The 26,728-nt window shown below is 35.9% G+C and overlaps 1 protein-coding gene across 8 annotated transcripts in view; it reads left to right on the plus strand.

Annotated features, from left to right (window-relative positions):
* MECOM (MDS1 and EVI1 complex locus) overlaps positions 1-26,728 on the plus strand; it is a 598,968-nt gene that overhangs the window by 504,353 nt on the left and 67,887 nt on the right. The gene's annotated exons all lie outside the window — the stretch shown is intronic.

Genomic DNA, 26,728 nt, shown 5'->3' on the forward strand with positions numbered 1-26,728 from the left:
GTGATTGTTTTCAAGAAGGTTTGTAGTCTTTACAGTTATGAGGAAAACAATAAAACCTCGGATGTTGAATATCTAGCATAACATATCCTAGGATTTATCACAACCTAGAAATTAAGCAATACAGAGGAAAAGAACTGAAGAATTTATGTTTTAAAAATTCATTTTGAAATATCAAACATGGCAAAACCTATCACGGGGACACTATTGCTTTCAAGATTATGTGGGGCTGGTGAACCTTATCTTGAAGCTGGCAAACATAACCTGATTGCACTAAATAGATGGCCAGAAACTTCTCTTCTTAGTTGGCTATGCATTGTCCTCCCCAAGCTTCAAGCTTCTAGATTACACCTGCAGAAACCACTGGAACATGGTAGGATGGACTCTCAGAAACTAATGTCCTTCTTGATGATGATTCCTCAACTCTGCTCTATTTGGGAGATAAAGCACATCACTAATTTCACAAGTAATCTTTCAAAACCCCGGATTATATCTCTCCTCTGTCAAAACCCTTCAGGGATTTCCCATTGTGTTCATGATAAAGCTCAAAATTCATATAATCGCTCATGCAGCCCTCCATCATCTGACTCCTGCAAACTCTTCAGCCTGCCACCTTTGTCAATTCTTCTCTCAGTTCCTGAATTTCTCACAGTTCCTTAAACTTGCTTGCAGGCTTTCACACGCTTCATATATACGTGTATTCCTTCCTTCCTTCAATATGTATTGAATGCTGGCTGTGTCAGGCACCATGCTGATTGTTAAAGGCTATGTAGGAGAATAAAATAGACATGGTCTGTAGTCTCTTGAAGTTTATTGACTACTCAGGAAGCCAGAAATGAGACCAATAGTTACAAAACCTGCCTTTTTTTTTTTTTTTTTTTTTTGAGATCGAGTCTTGCTCTTGTCGCCCAGGCTGGAGTGCAGTGGCTGGGATCTCGGCTTACCACAACCGCTGCCTCCCGGGTTCAAGTGATTCTTCTGGCTCAGCTCCCCAAGTAACTGGGATTACAGGCACATGCCAACACGCCCAGCTTTTTTTTTTTTTTTTTTTTTTTTTTTAAGTAGAGACAGTATTTCACCATGTTGGCTAGGCTGGTCTGGAACTCCTTACCTCAGGAGATCCACCCTCCTCAGCCTCCCAAAGTGCTGGGATTACAAGCGTGAGCCACCATACCCGGTCCTCATTCTTTTTATTTTTGTTATTTTTAATTTTGCTTTAAGTTACGGGATACATATGAAGAAAATACAGGTTTGTTACATAGGTATACGTGTGCCATGATGATTTGCTGCACCTATTGACCTGTCCTCCAAGTTCCCTCCCCTCACCCTCCACCCCCAAACAGGCCCTGGTATGCATTGTTCCCCTCCCTGTGTCCATGTATTCTCATTGTTCAACTCCCACTTATGAGTGAGAACATGTGGTGTTAGGATGTGGTGTTAGGTTTTCTGTTCCTGTGTGTTAGTTTGCTGAGAATGATGGTTTCCAGCCTCATCCATGTCCCTGCAAAGGACATGATCTCTTTCCTTTTTAAGGCTGCGTAGCATTCCGTGGTGTATATGTACCACATTTTCTTTATCCAGTCTATCATTGATGGGCATTTGGGTTGGTTCCATGACTTTGCTCTTATAAATGGAGCTGCAGTAAACATACATGTGCATGTGTCTTTATAGTAGAATGATTTATATTCTTTTGGGTGTATACCCAGTAATGGAATTGCTGGGTCAAATGATATTTCTCATTCTAGAATATTTCTGGCAATCTAGGAATTGCCATACTGTCTTCCACACTGGTTAACTAACTTACATGTCCACCAACAGTGTAAAAATGTTTCTATTTCTCCGCAGCCTCAGCAGCATCTATTGTTTCTTGACTTTTAAATAATTGCCATTCTGAATCGCATGAGATGGTATCTCATTGTGGTTTTGATTTGCATTTCTCTAGTGATCAGTCATGTTGAGCCTTTTTTCGTATGTTTGTTGGCCATATAAATGTCTTATTTTGAGTTGTCTGTTCGTATTCTTTGCCCACTTTTTAATGGGGTTGTTTGTTTGTTTGTTTGTAAATTTGTTTAAGTTCCTTGTAAATTCTAGATATTAGACCTTTGTTAGATGGGTAGATTGCAAAAATTTTCCCTCCTTTGCCCATGCCTGTGTCCTGAATGGTATTGCCTAGGTTTTCTTCTAGGGTTTTTATGGTTTTGGGTCTTACGTTTAAGCCTCTAATCCATCTTGAGTTAATTTTTGTATAAGGTGTAAGGAAGGAATCCACTTTCAGTTTTCTTCATATGGCTAGCCAGTTTTCCCAGCACTGTTTATTGAATAGGAGATCCTTTCCCCATTGTTTGTTTTTGTCAATGCCTACATTGACAAAATTCTTATTTTTATATTTCATGTTGCATATTAAACATCATATCCTGAGGGGGACTTCCCTGATCCTTCCCCTATTTTAGATCTTCTTGATATATGCTAAAGCTAGCTTGTCCAACCTGTGGCCCATGGGCTGCTTGCAGTCCAGGATGGCTTTAAATGAAGCCCAACAGAAATTAGTAAACTTTCTTAACACATTATGAGGGTTTGTGTGTGTGTGTGTGTGTGTGTTTCTCATCGGCTATCATTAGTGCTAGTATATTTTATGCGTGGCCCAGGACAATTCTTCTTCCAATGTGACCCAGGGAAGCCAAAAGATTGGACATTCTTGTAAAGAAATAAAACAAAACCATATTAGCAGAAACTGGACCTGAAGAATTTATACAAGCCTCACTTGAGTCTGTAACTTCTAGGTTCTTCTTGAGTTTTTATTGGTCATCTTCCCTCACTTAGTGATATTTAGCTCCTGCGGCTTAAAGCCACGTCTAGATGTTTGCATGAGGGTCTGCCATAGAAGGAAGAGAAGAATGTATGTTAAAGACATAGAGGGAATTATTGTTGAGTACCTACCCATCTTAAATATTTTACTCCTAGTAAAGTATTTAGTCTTTATACAAAAATTGTATAATGGGTCTGGAGGACATAGCACAAGAGCACAGAACTCTAGAAATGGTCCGCTTAAGTCAGATTCTGCTGCTGGGACCTTTCTGTTTCTTCAGATGTAAACTGGAAATAATACAGGTTGAGTGTCCATTGTCCAAAATGCTTTGGACCAGAGTGTTTCAGATTCTTTTGGATTTTGGAATATTTGCGTATACATAATGAGATATCTTGGGTTTGGGACCCAAGTCTAAACACAAAATTTATTTGTTTTATATATACACATAACCTGAGGGTTATACACATAACCTGAAGGTAATTTTACACAATATTTTTAGTAATCTTTTGCACGAAACAAAGTTTGCGTGCATTGAATTGTCAGAAAGCAAAGGTATCACTGTTTTAGCCACTCATATAAGGACAATCTGTAGTGTCATATACACCCTCAAAAATGTCATATTTTGGAGCATTTCAGATTTCATAATTTTGGATTAGGAATGTTCAACTTGTAGTATTTATTTCTTAAGACTATTGGGTGACTTAAATGCAATAATAGATGCAAAGCCATGAACACATGCCTGGCATGTTATAAGTGTGGGCTTTTCTTATTCTTATTTTTCATGAGGAAGAAGACTTGTGAGTTAGGTAACTTTTGAAAATTGAAGAGCTAGAAACGAAAAGCAACAGAGGTGGGATTGGAGCACAGTTCACCCAATTTCAGACTCTAGTATCTATTCTCTATACCAGATGGCTAAATACCCACCCAGTGAGTGAAGGTGACACAAAAGGTAATCAATAGGTACCAGATGAGACAGAGTCTGATTGTAAAAGCCTGGATTTTAAGAAGTTGTCTTCATTTCTGCTTTTCATGAATAAAGTTATGCTTGATTTCTTATGTAATGAGTAGCAGTGGTCATTTGAGTAATGTGGTAGATGGTGGCATAAATCCCTAGGAAGGAGAATATTCTTCTGTTTAATTTTAAAATGCATGTATCAAGTTCAGAAGAGAAGATAAGAAAGAAATTACCTCGTCTTATGCTAATAAGTTGCTTTCTCCTAATATACTTTCAGGTGGATGCTGTTTTTCAGAATTTCAGATCCAATATCTTAGAGTGTGCAAGAAATCATGATTTAGCAATAAAATCCCTGCATTAACCTGATATGGATAAAATATGTCTTTAAACAATTGTCAATAATTGAAGTATTTTGATATAACTGATGTTTAGGCATAAACTTGAGTCTAGATTTTTATTTTCATAAAGAGGTTTTTACTCAAGATTTTCATTGCGTCACATTCTTTGCAATTATAATTTTTCTGCCTGTCCTTTCCAGTAGTCCAGAGTAATTAGAAATGAAACCTCTGTATTTTTGATGTCCTGCATTCATCCTTGTCCATTACACTAGTAATGTATCAACAGTGCCAGAAGGAAGTGGTTGGTGGTAGGATCATTGCCAATTAGTTTAAAATTTAGTTCCACTTTAATTATCTAATATAAACCAGAGACAAAAGTACCTAAGACATTTTTTCCGGCCTTGGAAATACTAAAGTTTACTGTCAAAATGTATATACATTAATAGATACATTTAAAAATAATACATAGGCTTCCAATTGTGAGACTGTGGAAGCATAGCAAAATGCCCATCATTGGGAGTTTGAAAATTTGCCACCATTTCTGAAGATGAAATCTTTAAAATGATAAGCATGAGTTAGCCTGGCGAGTCAAGGGTAGAAAGGATATACTGGGCAAAGAGATATTTGCCAAAGCAAAGGCTCAAAAGCTAAAACTTTGGTTCAGGTACACATTCAGTTGAATATGAGGACTTACAATCTCATTAGTACTTATAAAATCCAAAGTATTACATAGAAAGTAAGAGAGCATGAATGTGACATGGTTGAGGCTACACAGAGTGCCTTAAATGTCCTGTGAAGTTCCTTGGCCTTCAGCCCGTCAGTGTAGATAGTCATATACAGATTCAAGGACTTTAAGCAGAGAATTAACATGGTTTGATTTTAACACAAGATAAAGTACTCTGGCTACATTTGGCAGAATGGATCGCACCTGAGCAAGTCTGGATGCAACGAGTTGGGTGCTATAAAATGGGAGAAGACAAGCAATAGTGAGAAACATTTGATACGAGAAATATTTTGGAAATGCAATTGACAAGGCTTGAGGATTGGCTGGATTTGGGATCTGAGAGAGTCATAGAGGCTAAGATAGTACAAGCTAGAGAAAGAGAGTGAACACAAAATGTTTTCAGAGTTGGCCAGACTGAATTTAAGATGCCTCTGGGACAACTGGCTAAACCAGTTTGGAGTTCAGAGGTGAGCTTGTGGTTAGAAGTATTGTCAGGGAATTACGAGCACTGGGGAGAGAGGGAGGATTAAAGCTTTGAGAGTGGTTGGAAGAGAGCCTAGTGGGCATGTTAAAGGGAGAATAGGCTGAGGATAAAATCTTGGAGGAAATTCAGCATTTCCTCAGCTAGTACAGAAAATTATCCCAGGAGAGCATCCTGAAAAATAATCCAGAGAAGTAGAAAATGAACTAAGAGAAGGTGGGTCATAAATGCTAAATAAGTAGATAATTTCAAGAAGGAGGAAGTGGTTGTTAGTATCAAATGCTGTAATTTTCATAAATATTTTATATTTGTTCTTGAGCTAATTTTTATTGCATTTATTGGTGATAGAAATAGGTATTACTTGAATAGGGTCAAAATGAAAATAATACATCCTTTTCTTGGAGTAAACTATGGAAAAAAATCACATTTTGTGTAAATATAATAATTATAATAAAAATCCTTTAACTGGTAGTTATATAGTATGTAGGATTTACAAAGTGTCCTCATATCCAATGTCATTTGACTTTCACATGAATCCAATAAGACAAGCATTGAGACCTTATTTTTCTCCTTTTTTCAATTGTAGAAGCTGATGCACATTGAGGCCAAGCGACTTGTCAGAGCTTGCTGCTGGTTAGCGGTAGAGCTTGCACAGCACAGTATTGTGTCCTTAGGCTCCTGACCCACTGAGGGTTCATGATACCATGTTAGAAATCCAAACATGACTAATTGTCCTTTAGCCTACGGACACAAAATCTTCACATCCATTCCTCAGGTTTATTCTTTCCTGTTAGTCATTGTCATTCAAAATCTTCAATTTCATAAAGTTGCAATAGTCAAAATATCAGTTACTATTTTATCTAATCTCTTGTGTTCCATTTTTCATATCTATGGGTAAAATTACAGCTGTGATTTGTTTCTTCTGAGATTAGGTTTATTAGGGGTATAATTTTTATATGGCTAGGCCTTTAATTATATATATATACACATATACAGGGGTACCTGCAGAAGTAAATGAAGTGAAAGCCTGTAATACAGTGGAAAGTAAGATAAGACATTGACATTTGTCAGCATTTTATATAACATTGGGAGATAACATCCTGAATAAAATAAATAATAACTGTAAAAAAAAACGAGAAAAAATGAAATCCATATTTATTGGAGATAGCATATCTTTAATATATTACTTGATATGAAGTATCTGCCATCCAGTTCTTACACACGAATTACATTTTTCTTTCAGATCCAATCATGGGCAGATTTTTTTTTTTTTTGGTAATTTTTGCATATATCCCTCTTAGTAAAAATTTATAGTATCCAGAACAGAAGGAGAATTTCTATTCTTTTTTATTCCTCAATTCTTTCTTCATCAGTATTGCCTGTTTCATACAGATTTCACACGAGTTTCTCTGTCTTATGGTCTCCTTTGGATAGAACCCATTGAATGTTGGTTTAATTTCCTATTGCTCATTCTGGAATGACCTGGCATTCCTTTAGTATTTATGTTTCCTCTCTTGGGAGCTTTCTATTTTGTTAGAGTCAGTTCTCTGTCTTCCCTTGAGAAAGCTAAGGCCAAAAGTTTTCCCCTGCCCTACCCCTTCATCTATATTTTAATAGTTTGCTCCTCTAGGCCAGTTTTCCTGTTTCTCTTAGTGGTCTTTCCCATTTTACAATAGTTGAGGAGTAGCTTCTTATCCTTGTTATTATATATTTTCATCATTGCTTTCCTTTGGAAGTAACATAAAATAAGTGCCTGACAAATGATTACCGAATGGTTTATTCCAATAATTATTTATCTCATTTATAATTATTTTCATTTTTTGGATGAATTTCTAAATATCGTTTTAAGATCATTTTTTGCTACTCTTTTTAAAGGATTACAATAGCTATGGTATAAATGTTAAAGAGCTTTATAACTCTGTCATAAAACAATATTTCTAACTTACTTTCTCAAATGTGTATTGGATACCTACTATGTACAAACCACTGGATAAGACATGAAGAGAGACGTAATGACAAGGGTCCTGTCTTTAATAAGAATAAAGTTTAATAAGGAGTCCTGAGTGGATGAAAATCTGGCAATCTACCTCGAGTTACTCGTGGTTATTAATAGGTTTATTCATGAGAACCAAAGCAATTCAATTCATTCTCGTATATTCAGTAAATGTTTCTAACTAATAGAAAAGGACAATAGAATCTTACAACATATTTTTCTTCAAAATCTTCATTATTGTTTCTTTGCCAAAAAAGGTATTTTCTGATAGAAAATTAGTATGTATAACATTAAATTATGCATGTGTATACTTAGAGAAGAGAGATATACTTAAAATAATGCTAATAATTTATAAGCATACAGTGACATAAAAAAGAAATTCCAGGAGTACCTTTGAAATCTTCCTATTAATTTAACAACATTGAAAGCAGAATATCCATTTTGGAGTTTTATCATATGTATATGGAACCCTGTTCTGTAATGTATAAATGAAACACTACCCAGTGGATTTATAATTTAGAATTCAAAATTGAGAATCAAATTGTCTATGGTGCAAAAAAGGACATTATGGGTAGAACCTCAAAACCATCAGTAAGTTTATTTTCAAATGGGTTAATAGAATTCCTTTTTAGCTGTTGAGTTCAACAGTGTCAAGGGGAAAAGCTCCCCAGCTGCTATTTTTATTTGAGGGAACACCTAGTTCTCCCAATCCTGTGTAAATTACTGTGGGGATTCCCTGTGAAGCTTTGTGGAATGTTGCCCAGAATTAGAGATACTGGCTCATAATGTAGACTAGAGAAAAAATCCATAGTTCTAGCCACTTTGTGTTGAGCGGAAAAAAAATATTGGCCAAGCGCGCATATTCAGCATCCACAAAGTATATATACATTTGATCTGTGACTTCATCTTACTTGCTACAATTAAGTACACTGGGAAACAATGTAATTCGAGGGTTGCTTCTGAGAGAATGCAGAAGCTTAGCTTTGACTTTTTTTTCCTGGGTTCAAGTGATTCTCCTGCCTCAACCTCCTGAGTAGCTGGGACTACAGGTATGCACCACCACGCCCGGCTAATATTTGCAGTTGTAGTAGAGACGGGGTTTCACCGTATTAGCCAGGATGGTCTCGATCTCTGGACCTCGTGATACGCTCGCCTCGGCCTCCCAAAGTGCTGGGATTACAGGTGTGAGCCACGGCGCCTGGACCAGCTTTGACTTCTAAGGTCTGATTTGTAACAGACAATTTTAATGATTAAAATAAACATCTAAATCCACAGAGGTAAAAATGGAGTGGTTTGATCAAAAAAGGGTTTGTGTGCATGTATATGAAATAGCTTTTGTGATAGCCTGGGGATTTCATTTCCAGTATGAACTACATAAATGGCTAAATATAATTTTCCTAAAACATTACTTAATTGGGCCAGTAGTAAGATATCATCTAGGCCTTTGTATTTTGGCTGGCTGGTATTTGCTTCTTTCTCATGGGAAAAAAAAAAAAAAAAGTAGAACTGCTCTCATATAGAATTGAATAGAACAGAGTATCTTGCTGACCCTCTCTGTTTATCAAGATAAACTTCTGATAGGATGGTTAACCAGGAAGTTGAAGTAGTTCAGGGAAACTAAAAGTTACTTCTTGCTCTCACTATCTGGTGCACATTATTTTACATTTTGGAATTATATTCTGAAGGTTTTTTTTTAAGTACAAGAGGTACTGAGTTTTGGATGACACTTAGGTTTCTTTTCTGTGGGTACTGAATAAGTGTGAAAAAATGTCAATATTTTTATTTGTATTAACACTCCTGAGATCAGAGCAAACATTCAGTAATAGGAGAGAAAGTATGCCACCTGGGTTCTGGAATGTTTGCAAAGAACATAGCAGAACATGTTTGAAAGTAAAATCACCATCATTTCCATTTATAATTTTCATATCATATTGATTATTTCAGTTTGAAGTAATGAGGTTAATTTAACTTATTTTGATAACTACGAAGACTGATTTTCTTATCATAGTTTCAACTCTTTCTTCTACTTAATAGTACTGATCCAGGGAAAGGTTTGACCTGTGACCCAGAATAGGATATTAAGTATTGTGTTTCTGCTCAAAATCATGTGTAATTATTTTCCCCACACTAAATGATAACATAGAAAACAAATTATTTTTGAAGGCCATTGTCTTCAGATAATGAGTACTGTTAAATGTAATTTAGTATGTGTTTATGGAGTGAACTAGTGCTAGATTAAGAGGACACATTACCTATAACTTTTTAAAAAGTGGAAACCAAAACCTGAGCAAATATAATTTTATTTTTGCCTGCTTTTTTTTCTATTAATAATATGTCTAATTTTATCTATAATGTTATATGACGATATTTTCTCTATAATAATCTATTCTATTTTTATCTGAATTTTATCTATCATAATTTTTTCCGGGCTCAAGCTATTCTCCCGCCTCAGCCTCCTGAGTAGCTGGGACTACAGGCGTGCACCACCACGTGCGGCTAATATTTGTAGTTAATTTTATCTATGATTTTATCTATAATCACCTATTCTAAATTATAAATGTTTCGGTTTTATTTTCTTTGAGTTTTTCTTTATGTTAAATAATGTACTTTTGTACACAAATTTGCATTTTTTTCCCCTAGTATTCCAACTTTTTTTTTTTTTTTTGAGATTTGCCAATCGTCTGGTTCCAGCCAGAAGAGTTTCCTCAATGAAAACTAACATACTATTTATTGTTTAGCCCCCTCTGACTATAAGGTTCAAGGACCAAGAATCTAACAAAGTGAACTAATGATCTCTCCAAGACAGTTTTTCTTTTGTAAAAAAAGATTAGCTGCAGAGTCATATGGAACGTTTAATTCTGTAGAAGAAATGAATGTATAACAGTTTGATTTGCCTATAACTAATCATAATGCAATTGATATTAACAAATCTGACCTAACAAGATTTTAATCTAAAAACTAGCAAAATTTATTGGTTGCAAAGCTACAATTCTTTAAACTCATCTCTCTCAGCCAAATGAAGATAACATAATAATACCAAAATTTAATAAAGAACCAAGTAGTTTAATTTGAAGAAATTGAACAACAACAACAACAAAAAAGCGGGCCAACTGTGGTGACTCATGCCTGTAATCCCAGCACTTTTGGAGACTAAAGCATGGGGATCACTTGAGTCCAGCCTGTGCAACTAAGCAAGACCCTGTATCTAAAAACAAACAAACAAACAACACAACACAACAAAAAGCAGATTATACTGTAAGGTAAAAAGCTATTGGCATTATCTCTACAGTCTAAAGCATTTCTAAATAAAACTGATTATAAAAAGTCTAAAACTAGTTTTAAATTTTTTTCTAAAAAGTGATCAAATTTTTTAACAATAGAATTGCAATTGTTTTCACATCTTTTTTAACCCAAGCCATGTTTACATGTGACAAGCTGCTATTCCTTCTCATTGCTCATGGATGTGGAAGAATGTTTTAAAGATATATTCTTTTATGGAATCAGAGTTAGTAATGGGATGGATACTAACACTGTTAATTGAAATAGGCAACCCGAAAGGACAAGTACTCAAAAGTCATTTAGAGTATAGATGTAGATTTGTGTAGATTCTAGCATGTTTTATTTAAAACAATTTTGAAGCTGTGTGTGTGTGTTTTTGTGTATGTGTGTGTGAGTGTCTGTGTGTGTCTATATGTCAAACATACACAATCAGTTTTTCTATATTAGGGTTTCATGTCTGTTCATAGAAGTATAGATCACATATCCATAAAGTATACTTTCAATTATCCAAGAAGATATTAACTTTTTATGGAGGAGGAGTTAGAAGAAAGCGATTATGGTGAAAATCAATTATAGAGGATTTGCAAAAGTAATTTAAACTACTATTAATCATCTGAATCATCTACATATTGGGAGTTGTTTATTGTGTAGAACCACATGGTAGATAATAAATACTATGGTATCTTTTCTTCCATTATGCAGGACCTTGAGCTCCTTGACCAGTCACACACATCTTGGAGTGATGCTCTATTTCTCCACTCCCTGACCATCCTTAGCACATAGCAATGGCTGACCACATAGAAAAGGCTAGAAAGCCACATGGCTTACAGTCAAACTGGAGGAGTTAGGTGACGAGGAGAAGGCACAGGGGGTGAATATGCAGCTGAGAATTTCCATCTAATGGAACCTCTAAATGAGAAACAAATAGATGCAGAAAAAAGTGAAAGCCACTATGAAACAAACAATAAATAACAACCTGGGCAACATGGTAAGACCCAGTCTCTACGAAAAATTTTTTAAAAAATTAACTAGACACAGTAGCATGCACATGTGGTTCTGGCTACTTGGGATGCTGAGGTAAGAGGATTGCTTGAGCCTGGGAAGTTAAGGCATCAGTGAGCCGTGATTGCACCACTGGACTCTAGCCTGTCTCTGGCAAATTTATTGATTTCACAGTTACAATTCTTTAAATTCATCTCTCTCAGTCAAATGAAGATAATGTAACACCATAATTTATAAAGAACCAAGTAGTTTAATTTGAAGAAACGTAACAAAAAAAAGGCCACGTGCAGTGGCTCACGCCTGTAATCCCAATCCTGTCTCAATCAATCAGTAATTATAAAAATAGATAATTACAGTTTGGCTATTTTTTGCAAAGCAGTTTACATAATTTATGTACATTTATGAACACAGTTTATTTTTGCAGTTTGTATATTTAGTGCATACAAATGTTTGAACTATTAGTTTACTCTTTTGCATATAAAACAGTAAACCTGTTGTTAAATGTAAGATGTAATTTAACTCTGTACATTTGCAGTAAATAACAATATTCTGTTTCTATTTTTACATGGATTATTTCTGGTTTTACATTGATTTGACATATTGCATGATTGCTATTCACACCCTCTTCATTACCTTACTTATAGTCACATAAATAAGTACATAGATGTATTATCATGCAAATTTTTACCTGGGAAGGATATGAAAATAATTTCAAAATATTGATTTGTTTTGAAAAACTCTTGTGCATTCGTTCAGAGTGATGTTAAAAGAATAATAAAAATTTAGACAATTCAGATAACGTGCCCTGGAATGTTCAGTAAGTAGCACCTTTGAGAAGGCTAGAGTCCTGAAAATAAGCAACACACTCCCCGCTTCCCTACCATACTGTTATTATTATTGTTCCAGTGTACATTGACCTGCTGTTTCCTACAGCCGCTACACAATAAACAGAAAGCCACTGGCATTTTTTGAAGAAAAGTTTTATGTTTCATTCAAGAATAAATTCTGCCAGCAACTGCTGCTGCAAGTGTTACCTATGAAAAAGCTGTGATACTAGTGGGAAGCTATGAAGATGAACAAGTGAAAGAACAGGAATTAAAAAGAGAATTTCTCCCTGTTAGGGAGATGGGATCCTTCAGTGAAGAGTGGAATTCATGATAGACATAGTATGACCCAGCTGTTTGGGAACATTAAAAATCCCTTCACTTAAACTGTTGAAAGCTGCAAAAAAGACCAAATGTTTTCCATCTCAAAACACATTTTACTTAGCTGTGTTTTGAAAGCTGTTATCTAAACATTTTTTAAAAAAGTAACCCAGCATATTTTGACATGATTCCTTCCTTGGGTGCAAATCAGCAGTTATAATTTAATTTAGGAAAGAGAGTGGAAAAGGTAGAAGGAAGAGCCACATTTTATTCTTCTACCTTCTTGTTTATCTTTTCTTAAAGTACTTAAAGGACATAAAACAAGGAAATAAAAAAGTCACTAGCATACAGTTTTGTTAGCTTATCTTGTGAACATTTAACATTATGCCTCAAATTTCGTATGGTACATAAAGTGTTTTGCCTTGCAAGATCGTGTATACAGCACTTCAAAAAAGCCAGGGGGACAGCTCACTAAATGTAATGGATGTGTAACAGCAGATCTTTAGATCTCTTGTATTTAGCATGACAACGTTGGGTTCTTTAGGTGCTTTAAACATGATCTCTAAAACCACATACTTTTTTCCTAGTGATGAAAAACATAGACTAATTACAGACTTCTGGTATGCTATAGATGGCTTGACCATCCGGTACAATTGCAATGTTTGGTTATATTGCATCTCCTTTTGTCACTGAAATTAATCAATTTTACAACTTCATTTTCTTAATGCATTTTCATGTTAATTTTCACTAGAATGAATGTTCAACTTAAGCTTAGTTACACTTTGGAAATGTTTGTCAAATGGTGCAGTAAACAGTTGACTTCTATTAACAGTTTTAAGAGGTAAAATCTTAGATCTTTCTGATGACATGCATCTATATGTGTCTTCACCAAAATCTTTAAGAACTTTCACTAAGTGTTTTCAAAAGATGTACTGAACCAGAGGAACCAATTCCCACTTTAAGACTCACTTTCATAAACCAACTTATTTCTTGTGAAAACCTATGTTGACTACTATGTAGACAAAACTGTTGTCAGGCTACTTCACTAGGAATGTAGCTCAGACAAGGAATATGACATGAGGTCAGTGTCATGCACCTGGGATGCAGACCACAAGTGTTTTTTGATGATAAAAGTATAAGGAAGTTTAAAATAGTGTAAATAATCAGATAAGGAAGCAAATAACAAGGACAGATACGCTAGATTTAGGAGGAAACCACCACTAACAACCCCAAATGACCTTCCCTGAGCTGTGAGACATAATTATGGTTTCATGCCATAATGTTAAAAATCAAATATAATTGTTTTTATTAGCATACATTTTATGACATAGATTCATAGCTGGAGACAAAAAAATAAGCAATTATTTTCCTTCTTTAATTTTTCCTTTGTGTTTTTAGGGAAATCTAAGTGAAAAATATACAATGAGGATAGATGATTTTTTTTTATGGTCACTTTTGAGAACTTTAGTAGATTAAAATTTTACTTCCAAGAAGTGCCTCTCTCCCTGTATTAAGTACTGAATTCCTTTTTGCATGTATCTTTTCCTAAAAGACTATTGTAGTAGTCGATTTTCATGCTGCTGATAAAGACATACCCAAAACTGGGCAATTTACAAAAGAAGAAGGTTTATTGGACTTACCGTTCCACATGACTAGATGGTGGAAGGCAAGGAAGAGCAAGTCACATGTTACATGGATGTCAGCAGGCAGAGAGAGAGCTTGTGCAGGGAACTCCTGTTTTTAAAACCATCAGATCTCATGAAACTCATTCACTATCATAAGAACAGTGCAGGACAGACCCACCCCCATAATTCAATCATCTCCCACTGGGTCCCTCCCATAACATGTGAGAATTAAGGCAGCTACAAGATGAGATTTGGGTGGGGACATAGAGCCAAACCATATCAACTATAATTTAAATATATTTAATCAATGAAAAACTAATTGAAAAAATAGCATGATATCACAAACCAAACATCGGTTCAAATTGGTTCTTACTTTGATTAAGATTGAGCCTTGGCAAAATCATGTTGCTTCACTGGCCTCCATTTAATTACTAGTACACAGCATAGATTCCCTGATGTCCCCAGAGTATATTTTGGTCTTGAAAATACCCACTAGTGGTGCCTCTTTTATTAATCTAATGTTTATTATTAAACTGATATTAGGGGTCCTAAGAGTCCCTGTCAGTCACTGGTTAGCTCACAGTGACCCTAAAGCCAACTCCCAATTACCAAGGACATGATATCTTTGGCTTCTTAACAGACCAGTCTTTCAGGTCATTACGTCTGAAATAGTGTAGCCTTGGAAAAGAACATGGCAGAATATATAGGCAGATTGATCAGAGTTTGAATCCCATTTTTAATACCTACCAGTTAGGTGACTTTGGGCTACTTCTTTTTTCAGTCTTATTGAGTTCAGTTTTGTCATCTGTAAAACAAGGAAAATAATCACCTTGTAGTCTGTTAGTGAGCTGTTACATGAAATGATGTATACTAAGCTTTCTACATAGAATAGGCACTTAATAAAGACTGTATTATAATTACTATTTTTTATCATCTTGCCAGCATCTATTACTTCTATTACTTCAATGACTTGCTAATTGGTCACCCAGGATCCACTTGCCCTCCCCCTACCCCAATACACTTGCCACATCGTTGCCAGTGGAGTTTTCAAAGATGAGAATTTGGCAAGGGTTATTGTCTGATTTGTTTCTGAATGAAGGAATACATGAGTGAAATTAACAAGATTGACTAATGTTAGAAATAAAATATTTAAGTACGCTTGCTTTAAAAGAGAAAAGGCCGGGCGCGGTGGCTCAAGCCTGTAATCCCAGCACTTTGGGAGGCCGAGACGGGCGTATCACGAGGTCAGGAGATCGAGACCATCCTGGCGAACGCGGTGAAACCCCGTCTCTACTAAAAAATACAAAAAAACTACCCGGGCGAGGTGGCGGGCGCCTGTAGTCCCAGCTACTCGAGAGGCTGAGGCAGGAGAATGGCGTAAACCCGGGAGGCGGAGCTTGCAGTGAGCTGAGATCCGGCCACGGCACTCCAGCCTGGGCGACAGAGCGAGACTTCGTCTCAAATAAATAAATAAATAAATAAATAAATAATAAAAGAGAAAAGATGAATGGATATCTTTTGCCTACATATCCAATCTTAGCCAAATTATTTACAAATAAGTTAATCCAGGGGCCTATTTTTAAGTAACTACAGCACAGAAAACTGCACTGAATAGTACATATTTAGGCATTATGCTTAAGATTTAAAAGTGTTTTGTGCTATATTAAGATTTAAAAGTGTTTTGTGTTATATTATTATCATTATTGCAAATGAGTTGAATATATGTAGATATAATGTCCTTGGTTGTTAAACAAAATAGGAAGACCCATTATCCGAAATAAAATACTTCTAGTTTGCCTATAAAACGTTATGCCTGGATATGAACCTTTAGTGTGTTAGTAATTATTAGATTAAAAAAGAATTACTCTTACTGCTTTCATATTTTACCAGAAGAATTACTGTTAAATTTTCCTTTAATTTATTCTGACAGATTCACCCAGCACTTAGTATGAAGCTGTCTAGTATATTGGAATCCATCGGAAAATTAATCTGTTTGGAACACACACATGAAGATAAACATACCTAAGCTACTACAATCTATATTTTTAAAACGTGTGAGGATGATTTTACACACCTAATGAACAATAGTATGCTGGGTTTTTTGCAAAACAGTTAAATGAACATTGAAAATATGTTTTGCCTAAGCTCCCAGTAATATTATTTTCCACTTTTGCCTATCTTTGGAATGAGAGCAAGTCTCACCTCTTTCATGAAGCTTCCTGTACCATGCCATCCTTTATGCATCTCCCTTCTTTTTGAATCTCTGCAGCACTTATCATTCGAACGACATAATTTAGTACTTAATGACGTACAGTCTTGTACTATTTGCCATTCTTTCAAGTAGCTTAGTCTTGTCTCTCTAAATAGATTGCATGGGACTTAACGGCAGGGACAGTGGTTTAATATTAATTTTTTATTCCCTCTGCCTTCCAAACCTTATCCTGCAGCATATTTGGTTTGGTAATTTTCAACCTGTGAGTCAAGAGCCAAGGAATCGGAGAGAGTGATGTGGGGGCTAGGGAAATATCCCAGAGCTATTCTGTGATGGTCTGAGGACATCAGGCAACTGAATTCTCTGTATCCACCAAAGAGCTTTGGCTGGTGTGCTTGGTGTCTATTGCTGCATCACAAATTATCCCAAAACTGAATGGCTGAAAACAACAGTAAACATTTAGTGTCTCAGTTTCTATGGTTTAGGAATTCGGGGGTAGCTCAGCTATCTGGGCAATTGTGGTCCAGGGTTTCATCAGGTCGCAAGTAAAATGGCAGCTGTGGTCATCTAAAGATTAGACTGAGGCTGGATAATTTGTTTTCCAAGGCCACCCTTTCACATAGCTGGCAGGTCCTAATTGTTCCCTGCATAGACCGTTCTACAGGCTACATCATGTTCACAGCACATGAACGACAGGGAGAAAGACAGAGAGAGAGACTCTTTTAACCAGGCCTCAGAACTCACATATCATCCCTTTCTCCTCATTCTGTTTATTGGAAGTGAGTCACTAAGTCCAGCTTATATTCAATGTGAGGAGAATTAGACCACTTTTTGAAGAAGGGGAGAGAAATTTTAAAATTTCTAAATATATTTTAAAACCATCACAGATGGGTGGTCAGTATATTTATCTTCTCTCTTTACCATCAACATAGTACCTGGAACATGGAGAGGATGAATGAGTGAATGGTTTGTCTTTAATCTGTGACCAGTAAGTATTTTTTTTTAATCAGGAAAAAAAAAGTCCTAGGTCTTCTTTTAGATCTATCTGTATCCTCTAAATTCTGAACTGTTGGCTTAGGGAATTTGTAAATATCTGTCTCAGACCCCTTTTGATGGTGGTGTCAAGGTAAGTATGTAAAAATAAGACTGTGTCTCTCTTGCTGTATATAAGGATGCTGAGGCTCAGCTGCCATTGCCAGCACTTATACTAGGTTTGGTCTTCCCAGTAGTGGCAGTGATTCACCAGGATCCATGCATGGTTCTGTTCCCTTATGACTAAGTATAGGGTGTGGTATGTAACCAATGGCCAACCCAATAGATTTTTTTCCATTGGATTTTGGAGCTCCTTAAAAGTGGTGACCATGACTTAATCATCAGTGCACATTCAGTGTCAAATGATGTGCCAGAATATAGAAGATTCCTCATAAACACTTGTGGAGTAAATTGAACTAAGTTGGTTTACATGTTGAACTCATTGTCCTGCTATTGTAACATAAACTTCCAGCCAGCAGAAACAATTTTTGCACCCAAAATCAAACAGCGTCTACTGAGGTCCTCTGGATTCACACTAATGTCTTATCCTGTGTATTGTCCTTCCTTTTCTGTGAATGTTTCATCTTCTTTTTACTACATTCTGAAGAAATATATATATTTAAACATTTTTAATTTTTAATTTTTGTGGGTACCTAGCAGGTGTATGTATTTATGGGATACATGAGATATTTTGATCTAGGCATACAACGCATAATAATCTAATCAGGTTAAACGAGGCTATCAATAACTTCAAGCATTCAGCCTTTCTTTGTGTTACAAACAACTCAGTTATACTCTTTTAGTTATTCTAAAATGTACAATATAGTAGTCACCCTGTTGTGCTATCAAGTACTAGATCTTATTCATTTAGCTTACTTCAAATATTGAGGAAAATGTCATTCAAATGTAATTTCTGTTCAAGGTTTATTTTAAAAAACACATATCATTTCTAGTGTAATTTTGAAGATTCTTATTTTTCTTCATATGTTTTTTCACCTGTCTCCAAAAAAGTCCTTTCTTAGAAAATGTTTTTCCCCATTCAGATTGTGATTTCTGGCTTAGTGTTTGGACACCATTATGAATTTGTATGTGTGAATTTGTATTCCTATCATTTATTTTGGTTACTCTGGCTCTGTATGTTTTCATCTGTTTCTCAGAAGCAAATTGCTGCCTGACTAACCAGAAAATAAATCAAAGGGACAAAATATTTGTTTCTCTTTTTATATAAAGATGGCGATATAAAAACCCACCACCAACAAAAAACCACAGAGGGTATTTGCGTAGAAAGTACCAACTATTTTATTGAGTTAGAACTCCATTTAATAATAGCTTATGCTTATTAGGTGCTTATTATGTGATAGACACTAAGTGAAGTGCTGTGCGTGGATTACCGCATTTAATCCTCTCAACAGCCCTACGAGATACTTTTTATCATTATACTCATTTTACAAAGGAGGAAACCAAGGTGATAAGTAACTTTAAATATGCCACACCCCAAGCACATAGCGAAGCTGTGATTTGAATCCAGGCTGCCCCACTGCAGAGTCTGTGTTGTTAGTCACTATCCTAAACTTCTTTTTTAAAATTTTTATTTGGATTTATGCTGTCTCTCCAAGTACCATACTTCTTTATGAGTCTCTATTTACCATTACACTCAGTACTTTATATACTTCACCTCAATTGTTTAACCCTAATAACTTCCTATAAGTCCCATTATTGCAATTTTGTTTATTTATTTTTATTCATTTATTTATTATTATTATTATTTTTTGAGATGGAGTCTCACGCTGTCACCCGGGCTGGAGTGTGGTGGCATGATCTTGGCTCACTGCAACTTCTGCCTCCTGGATTCAAGCAATTCTCCTGCCTCAGCCTCCCAAGCAGCTGGGATTACATGTGCCTGCCACCATGCCCAACTAATTTTTTGTATTTTTGGTAGAGATGAGGTTTCACTATGTTGGTCAGGCTGGTCTCAAACTCTTGACCTCATGATCTGCCCGCCTCAGTGTCCCAGGGTCCTGGAATGATTATAGGCGTGAGCATGCCTGGCCCACAATTTTAGAGATACTAAAAGAGAGGCTGAAGAAGTTGAAGCAACTCAGTGTCACATAACTAGCAGCAGACTCCATCGAGGGCTCTAACATCAGAAGGCTATGGTCTAGCAGGAAACTGTGGATGAAACTGATTGCTCATGAGACCAAGTGTTTTCCTTTTTGCTGAGGGGAAGCTTGTAGTTTACTGGGCCCTAGGAAGAAAACTTCCTACCTCATTATGGCAGCTTACCATGTACAGCCCATCACCTTCCCTGTGAAAGGCCATGAAAGGCAGGAAGTTTGTGAAAACAGATGACTGGCACTTCGTCCTAGGTATGGGTGATTCGAGATTTGAGTTATGAGAGCCATGAACCTCGGTTATCACCTGGACCACACACAAAAAATTTTGGGGGTTAGGGAATAATTACAGAAATGCTGGTTTGCACCCCACTATGCATAAAAACACACTAATTGTCTCAATTATTTATCTTGTCATTGCAATGGAATATTTTTCATAAATGAAACCAAATTCAGTGTATTTACATCTTACTGAGAGCTTAGGTTCTGCTCAACTACTGTGAGCAGGTAGTTGAAAATCAAGTATAATCAAAATTTTTCTCTGCTCAGCTTTTGAACCATCCAGTGTTGGAATGGATCACCGTGGCTTCAGACGCGCACCAGAGGAAGTGGTATATTTGCATTCAGAGGATGCATGGTGTGAAAAATACATACCTTTAAATCCGAGAGTCACACCTGATGGAACACGATACTCATAGTACAAAGGGCATTTGAACACTGATTCCTTTTGAGGAAACAGATGATTCATGTTTCCATCTCATGCTCTTTCCTGGGTAAAGGCTCATTCATTCTCCCTCCCTCTTTCTCTCATCCATACTCCCTCCCTTCCATTTCTCTCTGTTTGTAATAGTTGAATATTAGTAAGTTGAACGTGTATATGTTGTGACGTCACTGTGTTTTCCAAGATTAAAATTCAGCAAAATATATTTTTATAAAGACTTTTGTAATGACTTTCTGGAAATATTCCAACACTGATTACCAAGGAGATCACATACAGACAATGATAAACAGTTTTATGGTAATTTCTCCATGGACAACAACCACCACAACATTTTTTAAAAGTTACATAGCTAAAACACTTAGTGAATCATTTAAATTTAATTAATCAACACTTTTCTGAGAACTTTTGAACTTCGCCTGCTCTTGTAGAATGGATGTGGGGAGGAGAAATATGAAATTGTATAAGGCAAAATGTAATATTAGACAAAAGTATGAGTTAAAAATTTTAAACCTGTAGTCATTTCAATCACTTTCCTAGGCTCATAATTTCAGTGTTCTCCACATCATGATCCAGCTGTATGGTTTATTTATAAATTGGCAGTGCAGATTATATGTGGAGAGAAATTATGTGTGAATCAGGGTGCATATTTTTCTTTCCTCTTTAAGTATTTCCATTCATGTCCCTTCTGGCATTCCCCCTTCTAGTTGTAGGGCACTGCCTTAGCAAACTTGGATTTGTTTTCCAGCCAAGAACTACATACAAAACACAAATACCTTTGAGAATCTGCTTCTTGGAAGTTGACCAGTACTTAATTCTGGAGTCTATAGACAGGCTATATTAAGATTTTATTTGAAGTTGAATAATTGACTCAACAAAATTTACAGAAAGATATTTTCAAAGCTACCGCTGAAATCAATGTCCATATTTTCACAATGATATAGAGATTGTACTGGTACTTTAATTGCTATTGGAATATTTTGACATTTTACCATTTGATATGTATCATAAGATGTGACACTCACTAAATGGATTATAAACTAAACATACTTTTCTGACTCTGTAGTGTTGTTACCTTTATTTTTTAAGTGTTTGGCTACAGTCATTAAAATAGTAAAATGAAATTTTAGGACTTCCAACATAGAGAAAAGATAAATGTTTCATGAAATCATTGATAATAACTTAACACATTCTTTGTTTCTTAACTCTGTAACAGACATCATAACCAAGTATAAGTAATATGCAGCATCAGCCATCAGAGATTTGGAGGGGGGCAATTATTCTGAGGGCGGAATTGCCTGACTAAGCCTTCTTCCTTCCTTTAGTGTATACCTCTTTAGGTGTACTTTCAATAGAAGCAAGCATATTCAATAGTACACAAATTAATCACAGCCTCACAACCATTAGTGCTCTTTGCAGAGAGGACTGTGTGTTCGCTCCTATGAAATGTTCTGTTTCTCAGGATGATGAGTTAATTCATCTGGAACAACATTAGTTCATCAAGGTTTGTGGTTTATCTAAAGATCAAATTCCTGTAATTTTGTATGCCATCTGATTTAATGTCTAGTTAGGTTAGTGGTTAGACAGTCATGGGCAGGCGTAACACATGAATCTAATATCAAAAACTGGAAAAAAGGCGAATTCTTAAAGGTTTAATTCGGGCATCCTTAGATGGAGATTTCACTGCTGCTTTTCTTTCTCCTAGGGAAATGCATATCTAGATAATGCCAAATCTTATTAAGAAAAATCTAAATAATATAAAACATTGCATGGGAATATGCCATGGTAAAAATCTTTGCTTTAGAAGGACTTCTAATGGGGTAGGATAGGAAGAAGTGGGTTGATCTTGAAATGAGATTGTACATATTCCTTTAGAAGGTTCTCAGGTCATGTACTCAAATACTATTGTAATAGTTCACAGGCAAAGGATCAATTGGCTAGAGTTTACTGATAACCTACTTTCTTTGTGAGCTTTATAGACTTTTCAAATGCTTTCAAGTTGATTAAAATGTGGAAGCTTCATTTTGTCTTTATTTTTTTGTGACTGTTTTGTAGGGACTATTTTTTTTTATCAAGAGTTGAGAACAGTCAGCTGATAGAAAAATATATGTATGGGGATATTTACGCTTTTCTGAAACAAAGTACTATAAAACTTTACTTACAAAATTGTTTTCCTTAGGTGTTCCAGTGGAAGGTGAGAGGGGCTTTCATATAAGCTTAATTACCTGTGATGATGCCTGGTTGAATAAGCCAAATAGGTCTCTTTACTAAAGGACTTCCTAGACTTTCAGAGTTTTAGACTTAAGAGTATTTAGTACATTGGTGCTCATCGTGAAGCTCCAGGAGGGAGCTATCTTTATCCACTGGGTGAAGTTAGCTCTGAGTTGACCTCAGAGCCGATATCCAGGGAATATCTGCTAATAAGTTTTCTAGTAACCAATTAGAAAATGCTGGTGTGAAGGATGTTTCCTGCCATCGAACAGTCTACAGGCAGATTGGCTGATCACAGAATATCCCAAATGATTTTAAGTATAATGACTAATTAGTATAATGACTAATTAATATTACATACTGTAAAAATTTCAAGGAAGAGAACCTGGAAGGCTTTGCAGGAGCTTGATGAATGGAACTATCACTTTACCTACTTGATCTATTGTTTCATCTCCTGAATGCTGTCAGCATGAGAGGTAAGAGAAGTGAAGGACCTATATCAGCGCAGTTGAAGGGCCAAGAGCTTCTATTCATATTTCCAGTTGTTAACCAGTGCTAAAGATTTGTGTAGAGGAAACAAGCAGGAAATGGGCCTAGAAAGAAGATAAATTGGACATCAAATTGTAGAGGAGGAGATTGCATATTGGATAAGGGGCTTTATTTTCTAGCAAATCAGGATCCATTGGAGTTTTTGTTAATGCAGTTTTTCTTTTGGTTTTTGCTTTTTACCTTTTGTTTTTAGGTAAAGCAAAGCATTGTTATAACTTTGTTCTTTTAGGAAGACTAATGTTTGGTGTAAAAATGCCACAAAAACTCAGGCCTAAAAGGACAATGGCCTTCACTAGACCAGTGCCAGTGGGAAAATGAGCTTCCTGTAGAAACAATTTAACAGACTAACTGAACCAATGACTATTTATTGGGGACAGTGGAAGAAGAGGAGTCCAAGATATTGTCCAGGATTTGTGCCCAGAGAAAGGAGAGAGATGGTAAAGAAATGGAAACATGAGATGAGGCGAGTATGGCAATATTGTGCTATCTGGATAAGCAGCAGTGGTAGGAATTCCTTTCTAAATCCCTGAAAGAGAATTATCACTGCATCAACTGATTCCTAAGGGGGAATAGTGTTAAATAACCAAGTTTGCTTGGATGTAAATAAAGTAATTCCCCACACACTTAGCCATAATTAATTCTTACAAAGAGGCTCAAAGACAGTTTAGTTTATGATGAAAAGCTGCTACTGAAGATGTCAGTAGGAACAAAACTTGATTCCGCCCTTAAAAATCCTACAGTGGTCCTTAGGAGGACAAGAGCATTAAGGACACACCAGTAAGTAAGGAAGAACTGGCTATAAACCAGGAGAGAAGCACAGATAATTTGGGGTAAAGGATGAAAATGTCAAGCTTGGGTGGTAAAAATCAGCGGGCATAAAAATTGGTTGGTTTAGAAGGATGGATAAGATTTTATCTAAGATAACTAAGGCAAAATAAATTATAGGCTGAGCAATAATAATGATAGCAATTAAACTTATAATAGCAATACCAATAATAATAGCTATTTTCTATTGACTACATCCTATATCCTCTGCATGATTTTAAGTGATTTACGTACACTGCCTCATTGAATTCTAAAAAAAAAATAAAAATGGAATGAATTTATACTGAATTGTTAGGCAATTGGAGCTCACTGAAAAACTGTGAGCAAGGGAATAAGTAACAGCAGATGGTTGAGAGGATTAACATCAAGGACTTTAAACTGGTGGGAGAGTGAATGGTGGTCAGAGGATCTGGTAGGAGATCATTGCAATAATTCAGACTAGAGGTAACAGGCATCCAAGTTAGGCATTCAAACTAGGTGAGAATGGAAGTCAAGGAAGGACCTGATCCACTTTTTTTTTCAACAAACATCTACTAAATACTTGATGTCATGCATTATGGTAGACTCTGGGCAATAGGGGCAAAAAAGATAGACCCAGTTCCTGTCCTCTTGGTACTTAAAGTCTACCTACCAGGAGACATTGTAGAGAATAAATTTCCTGGCCTTGGTAACAATTATTGACTTAAAACTAGTCCAAGGTGTGTATGTGTGTGTTCTTACCCTAGTTTCTAGGGCTCTGAAACTCAATGGTATTCCACCTTTGCCTCAGAATACTCTCTCTTACTGATTGGCAGAGAACACAGTGGGTAGAACAGAACAAACTCAGCTGCAAGCCAGACAGAGATGGACATCTTCATGGGTAGCACAGCTTGAGAGAAAAAAAACATTTTTCTTAAAATTCTTCCCTTCCAAGGTCAGGGTAAGGATTAGGGCAACTGACACTGGAATGGAAGAAAGAGGATACAAAAATACTTACACTTTGCTGTTCCCCAAAATATAGGTCAGACTGTCTTCCTTATTGTGCATGTATGTAAGTTTACTCTAACCCATTACACAAACACAAATGCTGTGAAACTTACAGTATTTTGACCTGTTCCCATAAACTCAGAGCAGTTCACACTCACGTTACCCAATTTATTTTCCCAACACTCGTAATAGGCTGATATTATGAAACTTTCATGGAAACCTACTCAAAGGTTAAGTGACTTACCCAAAGGTACACAGCTAGGCGTGGAGACAGGAGGAAAATCAAGCTTCCAACAAACTTTCCCCACAAGATTATGAGTCTAAAAGTATTCTTAAATGGTGTTTCTGAAGCTCAAGGGAAGAAGCTGACCCTGGAGTTATTGCATAATGTGCTAAATACTATATTGAAAGATTGAATTCATTAAAATTAATAAAATAATGAAAAATGAATTCCTTATAGAGTTGAGGTTTCTTCCAAAAGCACTTACTACCTCACTTATTTAGTATAAAGTTAAAAAGAATGAGGGATTTCACCTTTTGAGACTAATGATAATCATAAGCAAAGTTACCTTTTATAAAATAAAAGGATAATAGTAATTTTTCCTAGTGATATAAAAATACCAATTGTCTGAACAACTAGACTGATATGTTATGCATTTTTTTGTGAATGTCTTAGTTTTTGTATTTATTTTTTCATCATTTATTTATTGAATATATCTTGTAATAAATATCCATCAAAGAGTTAAACATCTCTACTTTTGGGAAATATTTCTCTATTGTCTCTATTTTGCTACCAAAATTTTACAGTATTTTATTAACATTTTTATTTTATCATGATATTTTCATTTAAACTTGGTATAAATTTGTTGCTGTGCATTAACCACTTAGCTCATAGCTTAGGACTGAAACACATCAAAATAGTCCAGCAAAAAATATTTTAAATATGGTAACCTTAATTGGAGTTTAGAAAAATAAAACTTTTGAGTGTAATAATTTATTCACCAGAGCTGTTTCAGCAAAGTACTTCATCTTAGTTTCCGAAGAGCTGCTGGTCGTTACTAAATATATTTTAAAATCGAAGCAAAAAAGAAATCCGCTCTCATTCTGGCCAAATATACTATAAAATATTGAACTGTTAAAATATTTGGCATTTTGGGAAAAGATCAGCTAGGTGATTATGCTTGTATAGTTAATTAATAAGAAAGGAAGTAGGTGATGGTTCACTGGGGAAACTTTTGTTATCACCATGTCTATTTATGAAGGATCCCATGCTGTAGGGACAATAACGGGGTGCTAATTCTGAACGCACACAGTGCCGTCCTACAAAGACATCAAGATTTGTAGGAAATCAACCCTCCAGCAGTCCTGGCAAGCCAGACTGACCCCAGCAAATGAAAATAATCAAAAGTAATTAGAAGCGTGCTGGACTACTCCTCGGAGAGCCGAATAGGAGAGTAAACATGCCTGAATCCTCGAGCCACTGCAAAGGCCCATGTCTGAGCTGTTAGGTGCCCTGACCTTGTCCACATAAAGATGTGATTTATGAAGTGCAGGGCACAGCAGCAGGGCTTCTGTCTTCTCCTGGAGAACCAAATTACTGAGGTGGAGATTAACATGCTTTCAGTCGGGCCCATTTCCAGACCAAGGGAAATTTTTTATTTACATTTTTTTTTAACCTTTAATTTCCTCTTTTCTAACGGCACACCCCAATAGATAAAAAAAAAAAAAAAAAAAGGCAGAGTCCACCAAGAGTCACCAG

This window comes from Papio anubis, chromosome 2 (assembly GCF_008728515.1).
Source record: "Papio anubis isolate 15944 chromosome 2, Panubis1.0, whole genome shotgun sequence".
NCBI classification, from domain to species: Eukaryota; Metazoa; Chordata; class Mammalia; order Primates; family Cercopithecidae; genus Papio; species Papio anubis.